This window comes from Bradysia coprophila, unplaced genomic scaffold, assembly GCF_014529535.1.
Source record: "Bradysia coprophila strain Holo2 unplaced genomic scaffold, BU_Bcop_v1 contig_138, whole genome shotgun sequence".
Classification (NCBI taxonomy): domain Eukaryota; kingdom Metazoa; phylum Arthropoda; class Insecta; order Diptera; family Sciaridae; genus Bradysia; species Bradysia coprophila.
In genome coordinates, this window is record NW_023503409.1 from 7,335,779 (window position 1) to 7,356,034 (window position 20,256).

General features: G+C 36.5%; 1 protein-coding gene across 2 annotated transcripts in view; it reads right to left on the reverse strand.

The window, feature by feature from the left end:
• LOC119073884 (GTP-binding protein Di-Ras2) overlaps positions 1–14,092 on the reverse strand; it is an 89,674-nt gene extending 75,582 nt beyond the window's left edge. For both annotated transcript variants that reach the window (XM_037179766.1, XM_037179765.1), the window contains exon 1: positions 13,648–14,092. The gene's annotated coding sequence lies outside the window, so the exon portion shown is untranslated. The remainder of the gene's footprint in view (positions 1–13,647) is intronic.
• Between the last annotated feature and the right edge of the window lie 6,164 nt (positions 14,093–20,256).

The window sequence follows — 20,256 nt, forward strand, 5'->3', positions numbered from 1 at the left end:
ATATGTACATCAACTGAACGTTTCTTTTTTATTTGGTTATTACATCTTTATCTTTACAACCTCTCGGTTGAAATTGATGTAAACAGAGTTATTTCTAATTAGCTCATTTTCATCATGAAAGAAGAAAGTAGAGGTACAACGTAAATTTGAAGGCAAACACTTACTTCGTTGAGCTTTATGGGATCCTGCTACTTTACAAGTGAAAGACTTGTGGTTAGGATTGAATCCAAATGGAGAATGAATAATTTATTTACTAATTCCAGCTATTTTATACACGGTTTGGTTTGAACTAGAAAACGTAATTTAGTTGTTTTAACAACAAAAACAAAATTGAGTTTGACAACGTAATGACAATTCAGTTAATCATCTGGCGCAGCTGGTGCTTGGAATTAATTTGATGATTGGATGAGTGCGTTCGATGGTTGTGTTGTAGGTTTTATGCGACCGAGGGCACCACATTACTCCCCCTTTGATGAAGTGTTACAGTTTGGATTTTCGTCTTCGGAGTCCGAACCAGAAGATGATGATGAATCTGACAGTTGCGGATATTGAACGTCCAGTTCGTCTTCTGCTGACCAGTCTTCGACCATTGGTTTAGGGTTGGAAGCAATGTCCCGTTGCGGTGTGATGTTTTGTTGATTGAGCAATTCCGGAACCGAAGTTGTTTGGTTTACCGCCAAGCTGTTTGTTGCAAGCGGTTGGTTGTTTGAAGATTGGCTAACGGGAATTCTTTGTCGTCGTGCTGCCGGGTTTGCCGAGCCGTTGATGTTGACCGTGTGATTAGACGATGTGGATTGTAGAATCGGTGGCGGAGAGAATGAACACGGTGCGATGCAATTAGCCGAAGTCACGCCAAATTGGCGGTGATACCAACAGATTCGATTGATGGTTGATGATGTTGGTCTGGGTAACGGGACTGCTGCCTTTCGAACAGCCTGGTTTAACGCCAATTTGTACATACGATTGATTTTAAATCCATTTTGCGCACGCGGTTGATTAATTCTATCCGGACAGGTTGTGAATGTTGTCGTTGGCATAGTATTGGCCGGTCGAGTTGCAATTGGTGCGGTAGGCATTGATGCGGCGTGTTGCGTACGCCTGATCGAAACATTGTTTGTCGATTCGGCCGAACAGTTTACCGTTGAATTCAATCGTGAACGTAGTAAATGCTGGGTTTCCAGTGAAATTGAGCGTAGCTCCCGGATTGCTGCGTCTTGTTGGTTTAAGTCGGAAAGCATCCGGTTCACTTGCTGCAGTAGTTCAACTAACCATGCCGGTGGTTGTACTGGAAACGTAGATCTTGGTGCCATTTTGTTTTTATAAGAAAATGGTTGATTGAAAATGTAAAAACTCTTGTTGAGCTTGCTTACGCTTGAACTCGTTGATTAGAAAGAAAGATGTTGACATTTAGTTCTCCTTAAATAGGCAAAAATTCCGGGAATTTTGGTGTTTCAACAAAATGGAGAACGAAGCATGTCGGATGAGTTTAATGATTTTTTTGCTCAGCGAAACGAAGTTGTTTTTTCGTTTTGCTGATTGCAGCGTCGGTGTTGCCAGCGTTTACGGTTGTAAACATTGGTTTCAAACGGTCGATTGAGATTTGCTTGAATTTTCCTTTTATTTTCAGTGTGAAGTATTTTTTATGTTTAGAAATGATTTCAAACGGGCCTTCGTATGGGTTTTGAAGCGATTTTTTTACGGCATCTGTTCGCACGAAAGCATGTGTACAGGAATTTAATCCTTTATGAATGAAAATTTGTTGTTTGTGATGGTTAGATGCAGGGATTGGCAGTAGTTTGTTCATGTTTTCTTTTAATCGTTCAACGAAGGATGATGGATTGGTTTGGTTACGCTTAGGTTTAGATTCATTGAAGAAATGATAAGGTAAACGTAGGTTTGTACCGTACACCATTTCTGCTGGTGAAGCATTGAGGTTGTCCGAGATTATGGATCTTAAACCGAGGAGAATTAACGGAAGAGTTTCTGTCCAACGGTTGTTGGCATGCGCTTTGATGGCATTTTTAAAAGTTCGATGCCAACGTTCAATCATGCCATTTGCCTGAGGGTGATAAGGTGTGGTACGTAGCCTACGGGTTCCCATTAATTTGTTTAGTTCGGTAAAGAGTTCCGATTCGAATTGCACACCTTGGTCGGTCGTCAGGTGAATAGCTGGACCAAAACGAGCGATCCAGTTAAGAAAGAATGCCTTTGCCACTGTTTCGGCTTTAATGTCGGTTATCGGAATGGCTTCAGGCCAGCGAGTAAACCTATCAATGCATGTCAGGCAGTAAGTGTAACCTTCAGAGGTTGGGAGTGGTCCAACTAAATCTATGTGAACATGTTCGAATCGCGTACTAGGTGCCTTAATTTGTTCGAAAGCGGATTTATTATGCCGGAAGACTTTAGCTTTTTGGCATGGCACGCAACTTTTACAAAATATCTGAACGTCTTTGTCGATGCTGGGCCAAACGAATGACTTTTTAATGAGTTTGGACGTAGCTTTTGTTCCGGCATGAGCGAGATTGTGAACTTGTTCAAAGATTGTCTTCCTTAATTCCGAAGGAATGAATGGTCGTGGTGTTTCAGTGGAGACATCGCACGTTATTAGGACTTCGTGAAACATTATTTCGACTAGTTTGAGTCCTGTTCGCTGTTTTTTTAGTTGTTTAAGTTCCTTATCCGTCTTTTGAGACTGAGCGATAAGATTATAGTCAACTGAGCTAGAGAGCGAAATACTATTTATTCTAGATAGTGTATCAGCAACTACATTGTCAATGCCAGAGATATGCTGAATATCTGTGGTAAATTGACTTATAAAATCGAGATGTCGGAGTTGCCTAGGAGAAGCTTTTTCGTTCTTTTGGTTGAAAGCAAAAACGAGAGGCTTGTGATCCGTAAAGATGGTAAAATCTCTGGCTTCGAGCATCGGACGGAAGTGTTTAATTGAAGCGTAAATTGACAAGAGTTCCCTGTCGTATGTCGAATACTTGCTTTCGGCGGAAGATAATCTTTTTGAAAAGAAAGCTAAGGGTTGCCAAGCGTTATCTTTAAGTTGATTAACTACTCCGCCTATTGCAGTGTCTGACGCATCAACCATGAGACAGATTTTGGCGTTGTCTGATGGATGAGACAAGAGAGTTGCGTTGGCCAGTGCCTCTTTGCATTTGTTAAAGGCATCAAGTCTCTCTGGAGTCCAATCTATTGGAGACTTGTCTTTCTTCTTGTTGCCTTTAGTACAGTCTAGCAAAGGAATTTGAGTTTCGATTGCATGGGGCATGAAGCGACGATAGTAATTAATCATTCCCAAAAATCGTTTTAACTGGTCAACTGTCTCGGGAACTTTAAATTCCTTAATAGCAATGACTTTGGATTCCAATGGTTTCGTGCCATCCTTCGAAATTTGATAGCCTAAAAATTCAACTTGAGACTTACCAAAAGAGCATTTATTTGGTTGTATTACGACGCCGTAGTCGTTCAAGCGTTGCAATAGGATGCGAAGGTGTTCAATATGCTCCTCTTTGTTTTTAGATGCTATCAAAATGTCATCCAGGTAGGCGAAACAAAACTCCAGTCCCTGGATAATCGAGTTAACAAAACGCTGGAATGATTGTGCAGCGTTGCATAAACCAAAAGTCATAGAAGGGAATTCGAATAAACCGAAGGGTGTGATGATGGCCGTTTTCTGAATGTCCTCTTCCGCTACTGGAATTTGATTATACGCCCTTACCAAGTCGATCACGCTGAAGATGGATTGACCTTCCAAAAAATGGTTAAAATCTTGAATGTGAGAAACCGGGTAACGGTCTGGTAAGGTGTTAGCGTTTAGACGTCTGTAGTCGCCACAGGGTCTCCAGCCGCCCTTTGGCTTAGGTGCTATGTGTAAAGGAGAAGCCCATGGACTATCAGATGGTCGACAGATGCCCAGTTCGAGCATTTTGTCAAACTCAGCTTTAGCTAGCTTAAGTTTTTCGGCGTTAAGACGCCTTGGTTTAGAGAAAATTGGTTGGCAATTAGTTATAATTCTGTGTTGGACGTTGTGTTTTTTCGACACTTTTTTAATAGCCGATTGATCTAACAAATCGGGAAATTCCTGAATCAACTGATGATACTGAGTTTCCCCTGACAGAGATTTGATCTGTGTGCCAGAGTTGTTTTGAGGAATTTTTCCGTGGATTGAGATGCTAGTCAGGTTATCAACCAATTTGTTGTTTTTGACGTCGATTAAAAGGTCGTATTTTTTTAACAAGTCAGAACCGATGATGGGCGATCGCACGTCTGCGATAATGAAAACCCAACGAATGGGGCGGCGTAAGCCGAGGTTCAACGTGACTGTTTTGCTTCCGTATGTCTTAATAAGCGAGCCGTTTGCGGCATATAACTTGAAGAGACAAGGGACGTTACCTTTTTCACGAGAAGTGGGAGGGAGGACGCTTAAATCTGCCCCAGTGTCAATAAGGAAATCTCTCCCAGAGTGCCTATCTGAAACGAACAAACGACTTATGTTTGGTGCCTGGCTAATCACTGAGCAATTTGGCCTATATTCTTGGTTTGTTTTCGAATCGTTATACGAGCAAGGTTCTTTGCACTTCCTTGCTTTGTTACCGAAAGATTTGTGGTAGAAACAAAAGTCTTTGTTCGCTTCAGAAGGTGCCCGAACGGGCGTTGTTTGGCGATTTCGTGCTGATCGTTGATTGCTTTTACCAGGTTTGAGAAATTCTTCTTTCAGACTTTCGATCTTACCTTCTAGCCGATCAACGACGTTTACTAAATCGCTGATTTGATTAACTTGATTATTACTGACGGCCTGAATGGAAGCTGCCTCAGTTATATCAAACATAATGTCAGCAGTTACGGACAACTGCGTTAGATTATCGCTACTGGTGGCAAGAACTGTTTGTATATTGACGGGTAATCTTTGTAACCAGAGGGTTTTCAATAGGTCATCACCCACTTTTCCGCAAGACAGTTCCCTCATTCGACGAAGTAAGCTGGACGGTTTCATCTCACCGATGGCAATTTCACTGAAAAGATTTTTCAGCTTTTTATTTTCGGTGTCTTCGAATTCCTTTATCAACCGCTGTTTTATTGTTTCGTAGAGGTTTCCAACAGGTGGGTTGAGGACTATATCGCTAACCGAGGTGAGAATGTCGCTCTCAACAACGTCGACAATCGTATTAAATTTGGTCAGATCACTGACTATATTAGAGTTCGCAAATTGCGCTTCCAACTGGCGGAACCACAGCTGGGGGTTTTGCTTCCAGAAGGGAGGAACTCTAACCTGGATGCGATTGACTGCGTTGTTTTGCTGAGCGTTGGGCTGAACATTTTGCTGGGCATTTTGCTGAGCATCTTGCTGAGCCTCACCGTTTTGCTGAACGTTATCTTGAGCGTTTTGGAAAGGAAGTTCGTCTTCGTTTGCCATAATTAGTAGTGATTAAGAGAGCAGAAATTGTAAAGTTGACGATGGTCGACTGAATTTCTGTGTTGTAGTACGAAAGCTCGTTGCTTATACTAAATACCCGAAGGAACTTGTGTTCGTTTTTGGGGTCACCAATATGGGATCCTGCTACTTTACAAGTGAAAGACTTGTGGTTAGGATTGAATCCAAATGGAGAATGAATAATTTATTTACTAATTCCAGCTATTTTATACACGGTTTGGTTTGAACTAGAAAACGTAATTTAGTTGTTTTAACAACAAAAACAAAATTGAGTTTGACAACGTAATGACAATTCAGTTAATCATCTGGCGCAGCTGGTGCTTGGAATTAATTTGATGATTGGATGAGTGCGTTCGATGGTTGTGTTGTAGGTTTTATGCGACCGAGGGCACCACAGCTTTCAATTAAAACATTTTTCACGTAAAATATATAATGAAATTTCCACAGTTGTTACTACACTTCTACTCTTACCCAATTTACGGTTATTTATTCAAGAAAATTTGCGAAAAAAAAAATTCAAAAATATTTAACTTAGTATGTAATACATAACCTTTACACCATTTAATTTGTTAAGGTTTCGGTTGGGTGCTTTAGTATACTGTGTGTATCACATATTAAAATCGGTCTCTAATTCATTAAAAACTACTATAATAGAAAAAGGTGCAATGAATCCCCACTCGACTTTTGTCGAATTTACAGTTTCCACAGTGAAGGAATCATAAAGTGACCGCAACATAAATTTTTACTTTTTCATTCGTTCCATTCGTTCTTAGTGTGTTTCATCACATAAAACTCTCTTTATTGCGTTTCTTCTGTTGACAACAAACGGAACGATGTGGGACCAATGAAACTGTAGGACGTAAGACACATAAAAAGTTTAATTAAAATTATTGTAAAATCTAACACTGAAACCCCGTGCTTCCATCTACGTAATATACACATACTAGATGAGCCAATCTTAATCTATCCGAACAATCAAATTCATTCCACATATTACAACATTGCAATATGTACGAGAATGATATAGAAATCGTAGAAATCGTTGGGTATTATAATTACAACACTGCTGTAAGGGATTTCTCACTTAAAAAGTAGCTTTGTCACGCTTGTATCTGGCTCCAGAAAACTTTATGTCATCTCAAATTTCATAAATAATAATTTACCCTGACGGGACATCATCAAAATTTATCATATTTCCTGGCATATTTCTCAAACTCAGATTGTAACAAAATAATTAAATTCTTCAAAGATAAATTTGCCAAATTTACTCTTACAAAATTATCGGTTAATCGTATTCATGGTGTTTAGTTTATAAAAATGACATTAATTGTGTTAAAATTGGCATAAAGTCGGTATACGAGTCATAATCTTTTTCTCAACCATGTTACATCAGAAGTGGGGAAGATGTTTTTAAATTAGTACTCATAAAAACTAGATGCACTGACTATGGCGTTTTAAAAAGGATTTGATAAGTTTTGGTAGATAACGTCCTTGTTTGAAACTTTTTATTTTGCCCCCGGGAACTGTACATTACTTACCAATGAGAAAAATTATGGAAATAGCACTTCTCGAGGCGTAGCCGAGGTCGGTAAATTTCATACAATTAGTACCACTTTAAACATTTATCTCATTGCTTAGTAAGGTATTTTATCTCATATGTGTTGAAATCGTTGTTTTGACAACTCCACACTCTTCAAAACAACGATTTTCAACTCAAGTAGGTAATCTACTATTACTCAAAAACGTGAGGTAAAGTTTCGATTTCATGAAGTATAGTATGTTACTATACAAGGGAAGTGCTAAAGCGCTCGGACACTTTTACTCATCTGTATACGAAATATCAAATTATTTTCCGAGTGTAGTCGAAGGAGGGAAAGACTTTTCCCTAGGGACGGAAAGTCCATTTTCTCTCCATAGTTAAGGAAAAGTTATCTTTACCTCACGTGTTTGAGTAGATGAGTTTTAACGCGCATGTCACTGAGGAAACGACTCCGATGATATAGTAATAGTACAAATGGTGAAAATGGCAATTCTTGTGCGAAATTTACCGATCGAGGTCGTGTGGGGTCTCAATGGATAGGGCGTGAAGTAAGCTATAAAACTCCAGGTTATAGCTTCCTGCTACTTGCTTGACCAGCCGTCCAGAGCCCTTCAAAAATTTCAGTTTTTTCGAGGCTTTGCACTTGTTGCGACGGCTGGGTGGGCCGAACATCGGCGGTTGTTGATCAAGAATATTCCCCGATGACTTCATAAACGTACATAATTTGACTATATTCACATCTCGCATAGTGGATCTATTGATAAAAAACGATTTCCGCCACAACTCCGGAGAAAATTTTTCTAAGGGTCATGTCAGCCCAACAAAAAAGTTGTTCCACGAAATTGTCAGAATGGAACGACTATTCGTTTGAGCTATAGCTCGTTTGTATCGACGTCTGCTTGAATCTCGACTGTTCGACGTTTTTGCGAATTGACTTGTAAGAAGTGACATACCTACTCCATAATTATACCAGTGAATCACTGTATATGCCTGCCGTCTATAACAGGTTAAATATGTCGACGTTTTTCAGACATCCCTTTCTCCCTGTCCCAAGTGTTCATTGTTTTTGCTGAATTAAAGTGTTTTCGAATATTGCTTCGTTGCCCTCGTCTGTCCTTCTTTTATTACACCCGTGAAACAATTGAATACAAACGAGAAAAAAAAACGATCGAAAGGCCAACTTAAAATCATTTTCTCGGCATTCTCTTAGTACAATAACCTTACGACCGGCTAATTATTCCAAGTCTGAACCCGATTTGATAAAAGAAATCTTTTACAGACGTATGCCTTCGTTTGAAGAGGCATTAAGCAAACACATTCCGTAAGTAGTAGTAATGTAGAGTGGTGTGTACAAAGTTAAGAATTTAGTCAGAAATCTTTAAAAAAGGGATTTCTCTTATCAATTTGACTCTTCAAAGTAGATCAAATAGGAATTTCATGACTGTTATATCTTATTGTGATGTGAAACCAAAAAAAAACTCCCTCCGCTCCGTTCGTTTGAAATAATATGAGTGGAAGAATGGAAAATATTCATCTGAAAGACGAAAAAGTTCTTACCTAAACAAATAATATAAATTTTTTGTATAAATATTTTGCGAGATAGCAATTTTCATGCCATATAAAGCAAAAGAAGAGGTTCAGAATCTGTACCGATGAGCCCAATGATTGAGTTTTTCGTATTAAATTGTTGCCTTTTTCTCTGGCTTTGTTATTGGTATAACATTTATAAATGTGTGTGTGTGCATTAAGTTTATATCTCTCTACGATGATGTAAACTCTACGTAGCGTTTGAGGTGTTTTATAAATATAAAAGTTTTTCAATCATCTCCCCTTTCTATATAGAATCAATCGAATTTTATATTGACTCATTAGCTTTCTTATTTTCGTCGTCTGATCAATGGAAAATTTGTCGAAATACAATTTCTTTCGAATGAACGTGACGACGAAAAAAAAACCGAAATATGTTTGATGGCTAAGCATTTTATAATTCATTGTTTCAAATTTAGAATGGGGCCTCAACCAATATATCAGCTTTTTTACGTGCGGTGTCTATACATTAAACTATGGGAAGAGAAAAAAGGTATGATCGTAATTGATAATAACGTGACATGAATTTTTGAGCTCAAATATCACCGAATCGTTCCTGTTTACGTGTAACGTTACTGAAAATTCTGAAAATCCTTTTTTTCGTGTAAATATTTTAACGCACCGATGCATGTTACATGATTATATGGGTGGTATTGATAGTTGAAGTTAATTGAACAAAATGAAAACAATTGAATGGAACAGGGAAACGACTGTAACTATTCCACTTTCATATTTTCAGTTATTCTACAAAAACAACCCACTTTAAACTAATAAATTTACGACAGAATACAGCCATTTCATTGATTAATGGTACCGTAAATAGCTCGCCCGAACATATAAAATTCATTGCATAGTAAAATTTTATCTAACGACATAAATTACCGCACATGCACGTATACCATGAAAAAAAAACTGCGTTACATTGTAGTTATTTAACTAACTAAAAAAAACGCAAAGTAATTTTTTATGTAACACTCGATCTCAATGTTTCAATAATGTTGAAAATTGGAATTAGTTATTTACATGCTACAGGAAAGAAAACGAAAGATTATTTGTCCTGCACCTCGTCCTGCACAGTTGAGTACGTCTTAGGTTATTTTAAACCCTAACGCTTCCTACATCAGGTATGTCTACGTTTGTACATTATGTACGCCTCAGAAAATTACTTACATTATTTTACCACCTGCCCGATGCGAAAGTTAAACATTACATAGCAATTTTCCCCCTGCGTAAATGATCGATTACATGTGAAATATTTTTGGTTCACTTTTCGTGAATTTTTATGTGAAATTCAACCTTCGCATGTGTTAGACAGTGAAATAGCATACATTGGATGTATTCAGCAACTAGCTTCGGTAATTATTTTTTGATAAGTGTAGTTGTATACCTCGCCTTCGCCTCGGATATACAAACTCAACACTTGTCTACACTTATCCAAAAGACAGTTACCGAAGCTAGTTGTTCAATAACAGACTTTAGAGTTTGGATTTCGGCCATATGGATTTTTGCGCCAAACAAATCAATATTGCTCGAAAATGTTTGGCTTCACTTTTTCAGTGGTAACACCAAAACTTTGAAAATTTTGTCTTTTCATCAACGTTTCTCATTTATGAATAAATAATAGATTCCATGAACTCCAATGAAAAAAGTTTTGGCTCCTGACTATGTTTTCATTAATTTTTTAAAAGACAAATATTTCAACTTTTTAATTATTGTCTTTGATGTTGTTCGTTTGTAAGAAATTTGGGATTTGTAGCTCGGCTGAAGTGCACTTTTGCACACTGAAAAGTTTCAATTTGAGCATATGGTTTTGCACTAAAAAATGTAACTTTGACGATAAGAAAGTTTTGCTTGTAACTTTGAAATTTTTTATTTTTGAGGTAACGAAACCGTGCACTCTATCCTCCCTCACTAAAGTTTTTTTTTTTTTTTGATATATTTATCTTGGAAGCTTCATTCGCTCAGAATTCAATTTTCGAAATGCGAACTTACAGAAAGTTTTTCATAAATTTCCTTCACAAAGTTTCATTTTCCGATAATTCTCATCGTCACCGTTTACCGTTGTGATATAATCTTTCAATTTACAGCTAACATTTAACAATCAGGAACCCAATAATGAAATAACGAATTTCTGTTGCACATTGTACACATTTGAGAAATACTTGTAGTACGCTTAGGTAAGCATATCCTACATGAATTCATATATAGTATCACAAAGTGATCTATCGCATACACATGAAAGTTTTTCCATAAATTTTTCATGGTAAATTGTACTTACGATATTTTCTAAGAATGTCTCCTTACCAATTGACTTCACTCTTTTGCAATATTACAGCAAGTTATGCACTTTCAAGTGGATACGTTCCACGTTGCTATATCTATTCAGTTTTATGAGAAACGGTCACATAATGTCAGAAAGAACAAATTTTCAGTGGCTTTTTATGAAGGTTATGTATGTGTGTAAATGGTACTACAGTTCTATTCCCTGAAGAGTGTTTGCTCTTCTGACGCTGGCTATTAAGGTTAAACTTTCGAAATCTAATTCAGAAATCATTGGCCTTTAACAACACTTAAAACTATACGATTTCTATTATTTCTTGTTTGAACAGCGTTGGTGATTTTATGCATTATTGATGGGTTTTCGGTAAACTAAATAAAGTGAAAAGAAAATGAAAATTGACTACAACAGAAAATTTATTCGACTTTTCATTCTACCATCAGCCATTAGTTACCTGAAGGTAACACAGCACATTCACTTTAATGAATACAAAATTGCTTGCCTCGTCTTTCTATTTCAACGAAACACAAATTAATTCTAATTAATTGTAATTACTTAAAATTAGAAGATAATAAAAAAGTGATTTCAGACGGGTCGTTTACAAAGTGAAACATTCTCTCCATTTATCGGATATTATTTTGACACCGTTTTTGTACAGCGTTTGAATTTTGATATTCGATTCTTCAAGAGGACGAGGTAGATAGTAATTGCATTAATTCGGTTGAATATGCATGGCAAATACCATGAGAATAGCGCCACATGGAGCAGCTATTGTAAATTTTGCTTGATTGTGTTTGCGTGTTTTCGAAGTGAAGATTGCCGGTGCGATAGAGGCGATCAGGGTACTAAACGAGGTGAATTAACGTTGCAAGTAAAAATAGAAAATTTTCATATAATTAGCGTAATTATTGTGAAAGGAATCGAGTTTCTTCTTCGTTACTGTGTACTGAGTACTTTCTGTAGCAATTTCACTTTCCTTTGCGCAATATTTCAAATTATTAGGTTCTCTAATTGGAATTTAGTTATGAATAGAATCAGAGGGTGACCTCTTGTCTTACTTATTATGAGGACTTACTGAATCAGTATTATCGATGCCGTTAGTTAGTTTTCTGAGGTCTTAAAATTGTACAGACAAAAATCGTCCTGATAACGATTCATAGTAGAACGTGCAACGTGGGCAAAGTACGGTTATATTAACGATCTTTTCTGCAATAAAAACATATTAAAATCCAAAGCCTATAGTTTGGGACAATTTTAAATCATTCGATAGTATGGACGGATGGAGTGTCATGTTTTTTTATATAAAATATTTTGTTATGAAAGAAAACATGAGATATTGGGCTCTCAAAAGACAAAAGATTTGAGCCCGTGAATCTGTTTGTCGAACTCTTTTGAGACTTTCATTTTTACCATGGTTGTCAATAATTTCAATGAGCAGTATTGAAATGCGAAAACAAGAAACGTCAATGTTAACATATTACAAACACTTAAATTTCCTATTGTTTGATGCAACATCTATTACTTCAATAAATATTTTCATCATACATTTCTCTATACAAGAGAACACTAGCCAGAGCTCATCGCTTATTCTTGTCGTCTGCGTCGATAGCAGATGACTGAAACCGTTTCTATTAAGATAATAGCTTTTGACAATGCAGGCGAGAAAATGGTCATTTCCTCACCTTAGCTGACACTTCGGGAGCCTTTGTTGTGAAAAACGTTTCTGTTAACTTCGAAAAAAAGTAGGAAATTTCTATTTCTTCGCTACGCTACGCCACAAACAACTCCCTCGAAATAAAATTTCTAACTTTTGTAACCTAGGTTATTGTAATACTGTTGCAACATTTTGACCAACGTTGCATTGCAAGTTTTATGATCAAAAACTAAGGTAATTTAGGCACTATTTAGAAAAGATGTTCGGTTTCACTCCAATTTTTTTTAGAGTCCTCCCTTCATGTCTATGTATTTACGTCTCATAAGATGGGAGTCATACTTCGCTTCCACACGTCTTCTATGAACGATGTTTTTACATGAGAAAAACAATTTTTATTTAAAATAAGCGAAGAGGGGACTGCTCACAGTCTTAATTTAGTTGATGCATGTTTATCTGAAGACATATATGCGAACAAGAACAAATTATGAAATGTTAGGCTGTACATAATATATCACAAAAGTTGAGTGTTTTTCACATTTTACAGTAAAACAAAACAGCTTCCAATAACGTAATAACTCATAAAGAAATCTACACTGCGCTTGACACACTTCAATTTGAATAAACGGTCCGTAATAATCACTTCATTCCTGTAGTTAGTATACCTTTGGTTGGTCTAGCTTTGCCTTTTATACGACAAACAAGTAGAAAATTAAAAATTTCATTTGCATTAATTATAACGATTTAATTGAAAAGTGGATACTGCGGAGATGTTGGAATTCTTTTACGTTCTTTTTTTTAATTCAGCTGTACAAAGTGTGATAGGTATACAAAGAGGAATCTACCAAAAAAATTACCATCAGCCTTATTCACACACAAAAAAAACTTTGTATGAAATCTGTCGTTTGCATGTTTTTATCCACATCAAACGATTAAACAGACCAAATTTGGGATTAAAATTAATACGAAACTCAACCAAAAGTAATTTCTTTGCCTCTTTTTTTTTGATCATCAAGAATATAGATAAATTCATAACATTCCGCTCTGTTTGAAAATCTACTTGCTCCCTTAGACAACACATAAACATATAAATTAAACACTTTATGCCATCCTTTGCCAAGAGAAAATGTCTATATAAATAGGAAAATTACCTTATAATTGAAGTTGTAATATCCTGAGCTGTCTCGACACCAAGAAGCGAAGAAGTAAAAAAAATGACTTCAAAATTATCTTCGATGAATAATTCAACGATTAAGTATGTATTTGAAGCACAAAACAATAAGCCGTCCTTATCGCAATTACTGAAATGTTTTAATTAATCGCACGTTTATCATTTAACATCAATTTAGTGTTATCAGAGGGGAACAGGTTACCATTTAATTAAAACCAAAAAAAAAACCAAAATCACTTCACAAATCTTTACTGATAACTAACGTTATTTTCTAATATTAGCATACAACAGTAGCAAACCACTTCTCTAAATTTACACTGAAATTTCTAACCGGCGCCGTTACAATTGTCTGCTACGTGCTCGATTAGATGAAAATTGAAGACTGAACGGAAATATGGTTCATCGTCCGTTCGCAAATAACGTTGAGGTAAAATTGTGTTATATTTGTAAGGGGTGCCAGCTATGGAGAGTACGTTGAAAGGGGAAACGAAAATGTTTACGATCCGGACATGCGCATTCGCTATTTATATTTGAAAAGCTTAGGATGGTTTAAACTTTTGAAAGTTTAGTAAAAGGAAAGGTGAAAAATTCTTTGTCTTTAAATGCTCTACATTACGATTTCGTTATAGCAAAATCTGTTCGTAATATGGTATGAACACTGTACTCGAGGAATGACAAAAAAGAGGATATTAGAAAACTTTTATACACAGTAGGTACGAATACATATAAAGAAAGTTTAAAGTTAATTATTTGTACATTGAGTAGCGTCTGAATCTGAATACGTTTCGAATTGAAGAATGCGTGAAGTGAAGTTGTCGAATATGTTTTCGCCCTAAAATTTTTCCTAACTTTTTGAATTGGAAGCCCCCAAATTTAAAAGGATAAGAAAAATGACGAGACGAGAAAACAAATAAGTTTATTAAAAAGCATTTTGGGAATATATGTAAATTCATTATGTAGATCAGAGTGTTATCTGTCTAGTAATTAAGTTTTGTGTAAATATATTAATGAAGAGAATTTTCGAATTAAATTTATTCGTTTTTTCGAGATGATGATGGGGAGGATAAGACGTTTTTTCTTCTTCTTTGTATTCGTTAGTTGCACGTTCGCTTAGCGTAAATTAGTATATGAACTGTACAGACTCAAAGCTATTTCCTCTTTATCATCGGAAAATCTAACGAATAATCTTCTTTCAGTAGAAAATATTGTTCACAGCGTATCTGGTAAGCTGCTTTTAAAAATCCATGCAACATCCATCAATTCACAGAACCGATTTGATTGCAAAAGGTAAACGTTTCACGGTATTATAGGTAAAGCGATTTTTAAACTGTCGCGAACAGCTGTCTAGAAAAAAAACTACATCTCCCTGGCACAAAACACAAAACCGAAGTTATGCAAAATTTTCAAGTTTCGCTTTACCACGTCATTAAAAAACATTTTCCTGAAAACAATTTCCGGCTTAATCATTTTCACTCAACTAATTGGGTTCTACTCTAACATCTTTAGTGACGGTGATCGAAATAAATATTATGCACGTATGACAAGGCGGTCGAGGCTTGCCGAGACGGCTTGTCATACGTGCATATTCATTTTTATCGCATAAGCGAAAACGAGACAACAAGATATGCGAATGACACTTTGACAATTTACAGAAGTATAATGTTTGTTTACATATCCTAGGTGAATAATTTTTTCGGGGAATCACACCGCGTATGCGATAAAAGTTATTTATCTGTCTAGAACGATAATCTCGAGCTTATCCCTCTAGGGAGTTTTTGTTTATATCGATATATCTGTTCCCGACAGATAATAGTACTTTATTTCATATGGAGTAGGATCCTCGAGCGACAGCGAGAATCCTACTCCATATGAAATACAATGCTTTATTGCATGAGCGAAAACGAGACAACAACATATGACTGTTTTGACAGCGAACGATTAATGTATGAATTAGCGCTCTAGATAAGTAATTTTTCGGGGAATCACACCGCGAATGCAATAAAATATGATATGCACCTATTGCCAGACTGTTATTTTGACGAGTAGGCATTATGGCCCACGCCTTCGGCTATGGCAATAATGTCCTACACGTCAAAATACCAATCTTGGCAACAGGTGCATAATATATATTGTGTATCTGTTTTGGACGATTGTTTTTAGGCAATTTCGCTTGTTGTAGCCGAACGAAGTGAGGGCTACATGCGAAAGTGCCTAAAATCAATCGTCCAAAACAGATACTCAAAAAATTTTTCATGTAAGGGGTCGAAAACCTGAGAAAAATATCGAAACTCCCTCATTTTCGGCCCCGACACATGAAATAGTTATTTGTGTATCTGTTTTGGACGATTGTTTTTAGGCAATTTCGCGAGTTGTAGCCCGAACGAAGTGAGGGCTACATGCGAAAGTGCCTAAAATCAATCGTCCAAAACAGATACTCAAAAAATTTTTCATGTAAGGGGTCGAAAACCCGAGAAAAATCTCGAAACTCCATCATTTTCGGCCCCGACACATGAAAATATATTTTGTATGCTTGCTAAGAGGACCGAAAGTAAAGCTGTCAATTCGCGGGGCGAAAGCTTTCGCTTTCGCCCCTTCAATTGACATTTCTTTACTTTCGGTCCTCTTAGCAAGCATACAAAGCTTAATACGTAACTCTTTCGGCCTACTCAATCGATACGTAAATAACCATTTTATGCCAAATACTGCGAAAGTTTGTATTTTCGGTCCTCAAATGGTGACCGAAAGTAAAAAAATTCAGGCCTTGGGCCGAAAGTAAATGTCACTGTCATCATTTTACTTTCGCCCCGTGGGCTTGCGTATTTGCGGGCCGAAAGTAAATGTCACTGTCATCATTTTACTTTCGGTCCTCATATGTCTCGAAAACACATGTTCACTTGATTGAAAGTACGCATTGAGTGTAGTGTTGTGTTGACGATAGCCAAATGTTTTGTGAGCAAGTGAATGTATGTTTACAGTAATTTCATTTGTTAAATTGTTTTTATTTTTATACAAGGGGGCTGCCGCCCCCTGGACCCCCGCGCTTTTCGGCATTTTGGTGTTTCTACAGCAAATTTTGTTGATAACTCAACAGTTTAATTAAAATTATGTTTTGTTTCGGACCGAAAATACAAATCTTCCGCAGTATTTGGCATAAAAAATAGTATGCATCACACGTTTGAATTTTTTTACTTTCGCCCCTTGTTATGCAAAATACTATTTAATGCCCTGGGGCGAAAATGGTTACTTTCGCCCGGTAAAAAATAAATAAACTTTCGCCAACCTCGGCATGAAAAATTCTTTTACATAACTAGGCGATTTTTTTTATGTCTCATTTTTCTTCACCTCACTTCCTCTTCACTCAACTATTAATTCAAAGTAATCTTTCAACGGAAAAAGTTTCTCCAACCTTATGAAGTAATAGATTTTCTATTGATACTCATGGCAAGTGGATTATGAAACGATGAAAATTCATAGCATGTAGCGTGCTAAAACACTGGAAGCAACATGGTATTAAAATGAAGTAACATTTTACTGTTAAACTTGGATTCCTTTATGCAAATATTGTGAGAGAAAATATTGTCAGAACATTGATTGATGAATTATAGAACGTTGAGATCATGTAATTGATTTTTCTTCACCATAAGTTTTACAGAATCCTGTGATCCAATTTTCAAAAGTTGATGCATGCAACTCTCTATGTAGCATATCCGTTGCGCCGGAACAAAGAAGAGAATATGATTAAAAGTAAATTTGCGAACGTTTTGAAGAATTTATATGAAATTGAAATGCAACGGTTCTCCAGTAGATGTGTGGGTGTTTGTCTGTTCGTTGACTCATCCTGAGAAAAAAGATACGATGTAAAAAGATTGGGAAGCGTCGTGCAATTAAAATAAAACAAAATCCCTATGTCTACTCAACGCAGAGAAACTTTATCTGCTTGTAGATTATTAATTGGAAAAAATCACAATGGAACGTAACCCATAGAAAAGAGATTTTTGCTTTTTAATTTAATTTTATAATGGGGTGTTCAGTGTTCGCCTACTAGTTTATTTTGAGGTTTATTTTTGTAATGTTAGAAGTCCCTTACCACAACCTCCTGCTACGAAGTGAATGACTTACAAATTTCAATTTAGAAAACGAAATCCGACGTGAATGTGGCTTACATGCATGTAAAAACAATATTCTCCAAGGATAGCCGTCTTTATTTCGCAAAGCTGTTCATGTAAACGTTCTGTTGTTAAATTTAATTAACATTTCCTAATTTGTTCAGCGACACGGTGGATAAACTTTGAACAGAAATACGAATACCTCACCGGTAAAGTTATATCATCATTCTGAAATGTGAATCACTCTGAGTGAATTAAACGAAATGTGTATCTGAATTCTGTTTTGTTATCATAACAATTTTGCGACCGTTACAAACTTATGTCCGCAGAATTGGAAAAGTTTGTGTATACGGCTAACAATTGCGTTTAATTTCGTCGGATGGGAAAATGTAAAACTTTGAAGATAATAAAAGATTTGAATGTAAATTTTCATCTACACTTGGTACGTGTCGGAGGTGTGTACACGATTAAACTCGTTAATTTACAAAGTGGAAGAGGTTATTCAACTGAAAATGATTTTCGAATTAAAAGAAGCACAGAGAACAAAACTATTCTTCAGATATATCAATATTTATATTCGATTCCACAATTTACTCCGGCATTTAGAGTATGAGAAACTTTCTGATAGGTATATTGAGCGTAAGGAAATTTAAAATGAAAATAAATGTGGGTGAACAACATGGAATTTCTGCACAATAAAGTGGAAAATCGAAGTGTGGAAAATAGTTTTAAGAAACAATCAAGTGTTGGCAAAAGAGAATTTAAAAACGAGCCATCAGAACAGTCGGAGCGTTTGCTGCGACTGAGCCCCGTACAAACCCGTATATCTATTGCGTACGTGACCCTAGTGCGTCTGTCACCCTACTTTGACCGTAAGCCTATTGCGCCGGTTAATGTAGTTAAAGTAAAATTATTATGGAATGTGTACATCTTAGAAATTGCGCATAGCGCAATTACGAAGCCCCGTACGACGTTCCTTTCAAATGAAACAAAAATTTCAAATAGCCCTAAAATTTTAATTTATTGAGTATAAATACACATAGGGCCCTAGTACCGGCCTTAGTCCGAGGACCCAAATTTTTTTTTTTCAACTACATTCTATTCGGCCTTCGATTACCTTCTAAATTAAACAAAAATTACGACAAACGGATGAAATTTACGCGAGTTGTATGTAAAATACACATAGGGCCCTAGTACCAGCCTTAGTCCGAGGACCCAAATTTATTTTTTTTCAACTACATTCTATTCGGCCTTTGATTACCCTCCAAATGAAACAAAAAATACGGAAAACGGATGAAATTTGCTCGAGTTATATGTAAAATACGCATAGGGCCCTAGTAGCGGCCTTAGTCCGAGGACCCAAATTTAATTTTTTTTTTTCAAGAACATTCTATTCGGCCTTTGATTACCTTCCAAATGAAACAAAAATTACGAAAAACGGATGAAATTTGCTCGAGTTATATGTAAAATACGCATAGGGCCCTAGTAGTGGCCTTAGTCCAAGGACCCAAATTTAATTTTTTTTTCAACCACATTCTATTCGGCTTTTGATTACCTTCCAAATGACACAAAAATTACGAAAAACGAATGAAATGTACTTGAGTTCAATGTAAAATACACATAGGGCCCTAGTGGCGGCCTTAGTCCGAGGACCCAAATTTAATTTTTTTTTCAACCACATTCTATTCGGCTTTTGATTACCTTCCAAATGACACAAAAATTACGAAAAACGAATGAAATGTACTTGAGTTCAATGTAAAATACACATAGGGCCCTAGTGGCGGCCTTAGTCCGAGGACCCAAATTTAATTTTTTTTTCAACAACATTCTATTCGGCCTTTGATTACCTTCCAAATGACACAAAAATTACGAAAAACGAATGAAATTTACTCGAGTTCAATGTAAAATACACATAGAGCCCTAGTAGCGGCCTTAGTCCGAGGACCCAATTTTTTTTTTTCAACAACATTCTATTCGGCTTTTGATTACCTTCCAAATGACACAAAAATTACGAAAAACGAATGAAATTTACTTGAGTTCTATGTAAAATACACATAGGGCCCTATTAGCTTTTCACTTCTAAGGCCCTAACTCACGGTCCACTCACCCGATTTTAAAAAACTTTTTTTTCCTGGATTGGTATTGACAATACCTATCATTTGCCGTGTCATTTACATTTCCATCGTTTATTTTGCCATAAATATCACCAAAAGACCTTAAATCACTTAGGTGGCCCTAACTCACGAAGGGCCGACCCGAATATGCCCATCTTCGAACTTAGCCTCACTATTTTGACTATCTTTCAGGGAAAAAAAAATTTTTGAAATCGGATTTGATTTACTCAAGATATCGACGTGACGGACAGACGGACAGACGGACAGACGGACAGACGGACAGACGGACAGACGGACAGACGGACAGACGGACAGACGGACAGACGGCCCAAATTTTTATTGCGGATTCGTCATCTATGAACATAGGCA